Source organism: Somniosus microcephalus, chromosome 11, assembly GCF_052327205.1.
Source record: "Somniosus microcephalus isolate GS21.2 chromosome 11, FLI_Smic_1.0, whole genome shotgun sequence".
Lineage (NCBI taxonomy): Eukaryota > Metazoa > Chordata > Chondrichthyes > Squaliformes > Somniosidae > Somniosus > Somniosus microcephalus.
In genome coordinates this window covers 33,738,798-33,749,055 of record NC_140997.1, presented here as the reverse complement: position 1 = coordinate 33,749,055, position 10,258 = coordinate 33,738,798, and the positions used below count along the sequence as shown (strand labels likewise).

General features: G+C 43.3%; 1 long non-coding RNA gene across 1 annotated transcript; it reads right to left on the bottom strand.

Annotated features, from left to right (window-relative positions):
• Positions 1-1,852: 1,852 nt before the first annotated feature.
• On the bottom strand, positions 1,853-9,195 carry LOC147110462 (uncharacterized). The gene is made up of 2 exons (XR_015079925.1): positions 8,613-9,195; positions 1,853-3,484 (listed from the first exon to the last, which is right to left on the bottom strand). It is a non-coding gene; the product is annotated as an uncharacterized LOC147110462 (long non-coding RNA).
• Positions 9,196-10,258: the final 1,063 nt, after the last annotated feature.

The following is a 10,258-nucleotide window of genomic DNA, read 5'->3' as shown; positions in this document are numbered from 1 at the left end:
GTCATCTTCCAGAACTCGATAGATTCTGGAACAGTACCCATGGATTGGAGGGTAGCTAATGTTACCCCACTATTCAAAAAAGGTGGCAGAGAAAAAGCGGGGAATTATAGACCGGTAAGCCTGACATCGGTAGTGGGGAAAATGCTAGAGTCCATTATAAAAGATGTAATAGCAGAGCACTTGGAAAGCAGTGACAGGATCGGACAAAGTCAACATGGATTTAGAAAAGGTAAATCATGCTTGACTAATCTACTGGAATTTTTTGAGGATGTAACTGGTAAAATAGATAAGGGAGAACCAGTGGATGTGGTGTATTTGGACTTTCAGAAGGCTTTCGATAAGGTCCTGCATAAGAGGTTAGCGTGCAAAATTAAGGCACATGGGATTGGGGGCAAGGTATTTACTTGGATAGAGAACTGGTTGGCGGACAGAAAGCAAAGAGTTGGAATAAACGGGTCGTTTTCCGAGTGGCAGGCAGTGACTAGTGGGGTGCCGCAAGGATCGGTCCTAGGACCCCAGCTGTTCACAATATATATTAATGATCTGGACGAGGGAATTGGATGTAATATCTCCAAATTTGCAGATGACACAAAGCTGGGTGGGAGGGTATGCTGTGAGGAGGATGTCATGAAACTCCAGTACGATTTGGACAAGTTGGGTGATTGGGCAGAAACATGGCAAATGCACTATAATGTGGATAAATGTGAGGTTATCCACTTTGGTGGCAAAAACAGGAAGGCAGATTATTATTTGAATGGCATTAGATTGGGAGAAGGGGAAGTGCAAAGAGACCTGGGTGTTCTTGTGCACCAGTCGCTGAAGGTAAGCATGCAGGGGCAGCAGGCGGTTAAGAAGGCAAATGGTATGTTGGCCTTCGTAGCAAGAGGGTTCGAGTACAAGAACAAGGATGTCTTGCTGCAGTTGTACAGGGCCTTGGTGAGACCGCACTTTGAGTATTGTGTGCAGTTTTGGTCACCTTACCTGAGGAAGGACGTTCTTGCCATGGAGGGAGTGCAGTGAAGATTCACCAGGCTGATACCTGGGATGGCAGGAATGACGTACGAGGAGAGATTGTGTCAATTGGGCTTATACTCACTGGAGTTTAGAAGATTGAGAGGGGATCTCATCGAAACCTATAAAATTCTGTCAGGTCTGGACAGACTAGATGCAGAAAGGATGTTTCTGATGGCTGGGGAGTCCAGAACCAGGGGTCATAGTCTAAGGATAAGGGGTAAGCCATTTAGGACTGAAATGAGGAGGAATTTCTTCACCCAGAGAGTGGTGAACCTGTGGAATTCTTTGCCACAGAGGGCGGTGGAGGCCAGTTCATTAAATATATTCAAGAAAGAGTTGGATATCTTTCTTGAGGCTAAAGGGATCAAGGGATATGGGGAGAAGGCAGGGACAGGGTACTGAATTTGGATGATCAGCCATGATCTCATTGAATGGCGGAGCAGGCTCAAAGGGCCGAATGGCCTACTGCTGCTCCTATCTTCTATGTTTCTATGAGATCGGTGTTGGGGCCTCAACTATTCACTGTATTTATTAACGACTTAGATGATGGGATAGAGAGCTACATATCCAAGTTTCACGATGACACAAAGATAGGTGGCATGTAGGCAGTGTAGACGGAAGCATAAAATTACAAAAGGATATTGATAGATTAAGTGAATGGGCAAAACTGTGGCAAACAGATTTCAATGTAGGCAACTGTGAGGTCATCCACGTTGGACTTAAAAATGATAGATCAGAATATTTTCTAAATGGTGAAAAGCTAGAAACAGTGGATGTCCAAAGAGACTTAGGTGTTGTCGAAGTCTCGACTCCCGAGTAAGACTCTTTAAACACAAAGTATCGTTAAAGACAGGCTTTATTTGCTTGCAAGGGAAGAGTTGTGTAGTCAAGGGCTACATCAGACCTCTTCAAAGTAATACAGGAGTTGTAGTATATTTATAGAGTATAGAAGCAAAACAGGCTTTCTATGCCACATGACATAGTACTGAATCATAACTGATTACAAAGGCACAGACCTTGCGAATTATTGAAACAACGTATTCCGGGCTGCGTTAGAATAACGAACGGAAATACCTTGGGATAAGATTAACTAATCCTTTATTATGGGATCTCTCTGTTCCCTCTGTTCTCTCACTGTACCAACTAGGCCTGTGGGCCGATGTTTACCTTATCATGTCCTTGGCTGTTTGTTTGGTATAATGAGGCTCCTTGTTAAGCTTATCACAAACAAGGAGTACGTATATAGCATTCCTAAATTATCTCGTTCCCTAGAGACTGGTTAGTGAATCATGCTGTCGGCCATTTAAGTTTTTATTCTATGCCCAGGAAGCCATTTTGTGTCTAAGTGAGAAACTGTACTTCCACATTCTTCCCTTTTGTCCTTACTAGGACAATATAACTGAAATTAACCTCTTCCTATCGGTCCTCGTACTAAATTTAGATTTTAGCCAAGGATACCGACTTCTTTTCCGTTTGGAACCATCCCCGGGATTTACCTGTATTGATGGTTGACCTTGTTTAAGATCGTCTTTCTTCTTTGTCTAGTCTTAGTGTTTGGGCGTGTGTTCTTGTAGGGTTTAATTATGTTTGATTTGATTTCAGGTTTATGTCTTTGTATAGTTCTGCAGCTTATATTAGCCTGCAGTGTTCTAATTTTCCTGCAGCTTATATTAGCCTGCAGTGCGGGTGCCACTATGCACTTTCTAAAAGATAGGGAACAGCAGCTTATAGAGGACTAATTCATGGCCCACACAGTTTATAACTAACCTGTGGGGTTCTCCTAAGCACAAGTGCTTCTATGTAAGCCCCCAAAGTGCGGACCAAGTGATACACAAAGTCGACGACACTGGCTTGTTGTTGAAAGGAGTCCTCTCTCTTTTTCCTAGCCTGCAGTTCCTATTTAAATGGAAAATGTGTTTTGCAGAAAGAGGAGAGCATGTGGAGTATATATATGTATATATTTTGCTTATCACCCATTCTGCTGTTTCAGATGTATTAAAGGGAACCGATCTTCGGGGAATTCCCCCCGTGGTGTGAATAAGCACATGGGCACAGACCCAACAACTGGATTTACCAACAGCTTTAGCATATTCGTAAGACATGTACAAAAAAGTATTCACGTGTAATTCTCGTTTCTTTTGGGATCTTTCTTCATCTCCTTGGCATATTAGACTCAGTAGTCCGATTAGTATACAAAATATAAGTAACGCCTTCATTGTTGGAGTCTTTCAAAATTCAATTGTCTCTATTCAGTGCCTTCTTGCAGTGGGATGCGTGAATCCAGGAAGATCTTTCCTTGACCTTTACGGCTGTGTTTGTTGTTAGGAGCACTTGATATGGTCCTTCGAAGCGTGGTTGCAGACCGTTCTTCCTTTTAAAAACCTTCACGTAGACGTCGTCTCCAGGTTTCAAGTCATGGCGCTTTCCCTCTGCTGGACTCGTTTGAGCTTCCTTTACCTGTTGGTGAAAGCTGGAAATACATTTAGTTAATGCAATGCAATAGTTTAGCATAGCCTCGTCCATTTTATGAATGTCCATTTGTTTCACCATAAATGGTGCTGAGAATGGCAGTCTTAGGGGTCGTCCCATAACAATCTCATGTGGAGACAGTCCATTTGTCCTGTTAGTTGCTGCTCGCATTATCATCAATGCTAAGGGTAATAGTTCGACCCATTTAAGTCCAGTTTCATTGCAAAGTTTAGAAAGTTTATTCTTCAGCACTCCATTATGTCTTTCCACCAGTCCTGCGGATTGTGGATAATAACTGCAGTGAAAATGCTGGTTAATCTGCAAAGCTTTACATAGTTCTTTTATAATTGCTCCAGTGAAGTGCGATCCTCTGTCGCTTGAAAGCTGCATAGGTATTCCAAACCTTGGTATGATTTCTTTTAACAAGCACTTTGCTACTGTTACAGCATCATTCTTTTTACATGGGAAGGCTTCGACCCATCTTGAAAACATATCTATAATTACTAACACATACTTAAATCCTAAACATGGCGGTAATTCAATAAAATCCATTTGTAAATGTACGAAAGGGCCTGATGGATTTGGGTGGGAGGCAGCCTGTACTTTCTCTGTCTTGCCTGGATTCATTTCCTGGCAAATGGTGCACCTTTCACTAATTTGTTTTGCAATTGCCGAAATACCTGGTGCATACCATGTTTGATTAATATAGTCTGCCATCCCCCCTTTGCCCGCATGCGTGAACACATGAACGCATCGGGCAATCCATGGAAGTAAAGATTTTGGAGCCACCATGCGGCCGTCATGGTGAACCCATACCCCTTCAGGCGTTTTAAAGCAAAAATCCCTTGCCCAACTTAACACTTCGTCCGAGTTAGCCTGTGACTGAAAGGCTAAAACATCATTAATAGAAGGTGGGTCATTATCTGATTTTTGTTGACGCAAAACAAAGGCTGAGACCAGTGGCCCTGTGTCCGACAGAGCGGCTGATTTAGCAGCTCTATCTGACCACTCGTTACCCAGGGATATCTGATCCTGACTACCTGTATGAGCCTGACATTTAATAACTGAAATCTTAGTGGGACACACTAGAGCCTTCAAAAGATTATTGATTTGCTCAGCATTCTTAATAGTTGATCCTGAGGAAGTTAGAAATCCCCTTAATTTTCAGACCTGTCCATAATCGTGAGCAACTCCAAAAGCATACCTGGAGTCGGTATAAATGTTAACAGTTTGATCAGTAGCCAATATACAAGCTCTGGTAAGAGCGAAGAGTTCTGCTTGTTGCGCTGAAAATGATTGAGGTAGTGAGAGCAGGAGGCAGAGGGTGATGGTCGAAGGTTGCTTTTGTGACTGGAAGCCTGTGTCCAGTGGGGTACCTCAGGGATCGGTGCTGGGTCCCTTGTTGTTTGTGATCTACATAAATGATTTGGATGAGAATGTAAAAGGTATGATCAGTAAGTTCGCAGATGACACGAAAATTGGTGGGGTGGTAAATTGCAAGGAGGAAAGCCTCAGGCTACAGGACGATATAAACGGGTTGGTCAGATGGGCGGAAAAGTGGCAAATGGAATTTAACCCTGAAAAGTGCGAGGTGATGCATTTTGGACGGACAAATAAGGCAAGGGAATACACAATGAGTGGTAGGACCCTAGGAAGTACAGAGGGTCAGAGGGACCTTGGTGTACATGTACATAGATCCCTGAAGGCAGCGGAACAGGTAGATAAGGTGGTTAAAAAGGCATATGGGATACTTGCCTTCATTAGCCGAGGCATAGAATATAAGAGCAGGGAGGTTATGATGGAGCTGTACAAAACGCTGGTGAGGCCACAGCTGGAGTACTGTGTGCAGTTCTGGTCGCCTCACTATAGGAAGGATGTGATTGCTTTGGAGAGGGTGCAGAGAAGATTCACCAGGATGTTACCTGGGATGGAGCGCCTCAGCTATGAAGAGAGGCTGGACAGGCTGGGGTTGTTTTCCTTGGAGCAAAGAAGGCTGAGGGGGGACCTGATTGAGGTGTACAAAATGATGAGGGGCATAGATAGGGTAGATAAAGAGGAACTTTTCCCCTTAGTAGGGGGGTCAATAACAAGGGGGCATAGATTCAGGGTAAGGGGCAGGAGATTTAGAGGGGATTTGAGGGGGAACTTCTTCACCCAGAGGGTGGTTGGAATGTGGAACTCAATGCCTGAAAGGGTGGTAGAGGCAGGAACCCTCACAACATTCAAGAAGCATTTGGATGAGCACTTGAAATGCCATTGCATACAAGGCTATGGACCAAATGCTGGAAAATGGGATTAGACTGGACAGGGATGGATGGGTGGTGCAGACACGATGGGCCGAAGGGCCTCTTTCTGTGCTGTAAAACTCTATGACTCTATGACTCTATGACTTCCACAACTGAATGATCATCTGAAATGGCATACCCAGCCCTAGGTGATCCCTTGTCATCCCTAAGGGCTGACCCGTCTACGTAGTACGCTAAGTCACTATTGGAGATAGGAGTTTCTGATAAATCTGTTCGGGGCTTAGTCACCAATTGGGTGATCATTTCGCAGCAATGTGGAGTTCCGTCTTCTTCTGTGGGTAGCAGCGTGGCTGGATTCAAGGCTGAACATCTTTGAATTAGGAGATTAGAGTTGGATAATAACTCAACCTCATATTTACTGCTGCGGGCTGACGTCAGATGTTGAGTGGCACATTTTGTCAATAGCACCTCAACTGAATGTGGCACAAATAAAATAGTCCGGTGATTGAGCGTGATACCTTGAGCTTGTTGTACAGCATAATAGGCAGCAGCTAGAATTGGCAGGCATCCAGGCAGGCCGCATGCAACGGGATCCAATTGAGTAACTGTCTTTTATAGTCGTGTCTTTTCCCGTGCCTTCATAAAAGGCAGTGCAATGCAGATTCATGTGCCAGCTGTTCTTGTAAAAGGCACATAGTACATCTATCGGTCGGAACGTGTATCTGCAGTCCCTTTTCTGAACAAATTATTGTTGCCTGCATTTTGCACAACAAGTCTCTCCCTAAAAGGTTCATGGGGGCGTCGTCTGATAACAAAAAAGCATGTTGGCCAGAAAAATTATCTGCTCGTACTTGTAACGGTTGTGACCATGTCAGAGTCTGTGAGACACCAGAAAGTCCTATGCAGGTAACATCCTTGTCAGTGCATGGAATTCCTGTAGCGTATTGTTTTGTCAATAGTGAGGTTGTGGCTCCTGTGTCGATGAGAAAAGGGGCTTTCTTGCCTTGCATATTTATGGATAGATATGGCTCATCTCTAGAATTTAGCGATACTAGTGGTAATTGGAGAGTGTGGGTATTGTTCGGGGCCGTTTCTCCGTGTCATGCTGAATAATTTTGCCCTGGGTATCCGAATTGTCCTTCCGTATTTTGACCTCCCCAAGGATTCCCTGTTGTAAAACCTGTCTGCGGACGAGTGTGAACCTGGGCTTGGGTATTTACATTGTTTGGGGCTACTCCCCATCCTTGATTCTGCTGCTTGGGGAACGGGCAGTTGGACTTCCAGTGTCCGATCTGACCACAGTTAAAACACGGAGAGTTTGTGCCTCTTCCGTTCCACTGGCCTCTGCCAGTCCCTTCTCTACTATTTCCTCTAAATCCGCCTCTGTTATACCCTCTACCTCGTCCTCTGTAGTGGCCCTGATAATAAATAGTAGTCTGGGGGTCGGGGCTGGAGAAGCTGCTTGCTCCATTAACAAAGAAACTTTATTCTTTTGATCTTTATTCCTTTCCTGTATTCCTTTCAAGATTTGTGTCAATTCAGGAATGGTTTTATGTCTCCAGTCAAGGCAAACTAAAGTCAACGGTTCCTTAAGTTCTGTTCTGAGGCCGTTTACAAGGGCGTTAATTAAAGGGATTTGGTAATTTTCTTTTGTCATACCCGAATGCTGTCCCATAACTGCTTCCATTCTTTCTATATAATCCTCAACGTCTTCATCCCTTTTCTGAGTTGTCTCAATTATCTTATCTAGTGTTGATTATATTCTCCTGACTTACAGCACTGGGGTCGGGTGATTCACCACCCGCTGCGCCTTGTTGTTGCACTTCGTATTCAGGAGGCGGGGCTGGTCTTCTGAACCATCCCTCATCCTCGTCGCCACTGGAATGAGTCGTGGGCATGGGAGGATATTCACAGGGAGGAGCGGTAGGCTTCGGGTTTTGTCTTAAAGGCATTAGCGTAACCTTTTCTTGTTTAATCAATTTATTCATTAGATCTCTTTTCTTATTTTTGTTCTCAATTTTACTAGCTAATATGCTGTGTTCCTTACGTTTTTCTGCTTCCCTTTTCCAATCTGAGAAGGCAGACCAATTTACTGACTTTGCACCCCTTCTCCTTGGGTCTCTGCCTGCTAGGCAGTTTTCTAGACACGTGATTCTATCTAGATTAAATGTACCATCCACGGGGAAAGGGTGTCTGTCTTTCTTGGTCCATCTAGCCCACTTAGGTAAATCATTTATGGATATCTGACCATAGTAGGTAAAGACATAACAAGCGGGAGTTCCTTTTTTTTCTGGGATCTTGCTCTGTGCAGCTCCCATCTTAGTTTGTATGTTTTTTTTTTAACTAGGCTCTCTTCTTCTAGATCGCAAGTTTCACCCCTTACCCCCTTACGATTATTACTGACTGTCCAAAGGACCACAAGTGATGAAAAATAACAAGTAGTGACAACAGTCAAAGAAATGATAAGCAATGCAGCTGCCCAAACAGGCAAACAGACCAAATATTCAGACATTTATCTTATACTTTAAACTAAACAAATAGTCAATTCTCAGTTTGCGTTATACGCCACTACAAACTGAGTCCTTAACTTTTAACTTATACTTTATGTGAAAGTCTTCTGTCTTAATGTTGTCAACAATCAACAAACAAAACGGAAAACAATGGTCACGATAATTCTTAACCTCTATGTTCATATAAAATCCTTATGCTTTAATGCGAGGGGCTTGAACCCTCGTAGAAGGTATCTCAACAGAGAATAATCCTGGACCTGATAATACAGATCTTAAAAAATTACAGTGACAATTCTCAAATGATACTTTCTGCCGCGGGACTCCGCCCCGGCTCAAGGGACCCACCCTTGATACTGCAGTTTTAACTTGGTACCTTATCTGTCTGGGACTCAGCCCTGTCGACTTTCCTCTTGCCTTCTTTGCCCGATACTTTTTTTTCTTTAAAGACTTGAGTTGTCAGTATTCTCCTCCTTTCAGTGGTCAACAATAAAAGAAGCAAAGGTTACAGGATTCAACTCAAGTCTAAAACATGAGTCTTAACTAGATCGCAGTACTCTCGTCGGAAGAAACAGACCACACCAACTTAATATCTAATGAGAAATCCTTTTATGTGATAAAGCATCACTGTGGCCATTCAGGATCTGTCATTAGAGATTCACGATGTCCTTGTCCGTGACTTACCGAAAGGCAGCAAGCGATCTCGGTGGAACCTCCAAGTAATACTGTCGAAGTCTCGACTCCAGAGTAAGACTCTTTAAACACAAAGTATCGTTAAAGACAGGCTTTATTTACTTGCAAGGGAAGAGTTGTGTAGTCAAGGGCTACATCAGACCTCTTCAAAGTAATACAGGAGTTGTAGTATATTTATACAGTATAGAAGCAAAACAGGCTTTCTATGCCACATGACATAGTACTGAATCATAACTGATTACAAAGGCACAGACCTTGCGAATTATTGAAACAATGTATTCCGGGCTGCGTTAGAATAACGAACGGAAATACCTTGGGATAAGATTAACTAATCCTTTATTATGGGATCTCTCTGTTCCCTCTGTTCTCTCACTGTACCAACTAGGCCTGTGGGCCGATGTTTACCTTATCATGTCCTTGGCTGTTTGTTTGGTATAATGAGGCTCCTTGTTAAGCTTATCACAAATAAGGAGTACGTATATAGCATTCCTAAATTATCTCGTTCCCGAGAGACTGGTTAGTGAATCATGCTGTCGGCCATTTAAGTTTTTATTCTATGCCCAGGAAGCCATTTTGTGTCTAAGTGAGAAACTGTACTTCCACAGGGTCCATGTACATAGATCATTAAAATATCATAGACATGTACAAAATATTACCCAAAAAGCTAATGGAATGCTGGCCTTTATATCCAGAGGCCTAGCATACAAGGGGGTAGAAGTTATGCTACAGCTATACAAAGCCCTGGTTAGACCACACCTGGAGTACTGTGAGCAGTTCTGGGCACCACGCCTTAGGAAGGATATATTGGCCTTGGAGGGAGTGCAGCGTAGATTTACCAGAATGATACCCAGGCTTCAAGGGTTAAATTACGAGGACAGATTACACAAATTAGGGTTGTATTCCCTGGAGTTTAGACGGTTGAGGGGTGATTTAATCGAAGTTTTCAAGATATTAAGGGGAACTGATAGGGTAGCTAGAGAGAAACTATTTCCACTGGTTGGGGATTCTAGGACTTGGGGGCATAGTCTAAAAGTTAGAGCCAGACCTTTCAGGCGTGAAATTAGGAAACATTTCTACACGCAAAGTAGTAGAAAATGGTAGAAGTTTTGGAACTCTCCTCCGCAAATGGCAATTGATACTAGGTCAATTGTTCATTTTAAATCGGAGATTGATAGATTTTTGTTAACCAAAGCTATTAAGGGATATGGGACAAAGGCAGGTATTTGGAGTTAGGTCACAGATCAGCCATGATCTCACTGAATAGTGGAACAGGCTCGAGGGGCTCAATGGCCTACTCCTGTTGCTATGTTCCTATAAATAGGTTCCCAA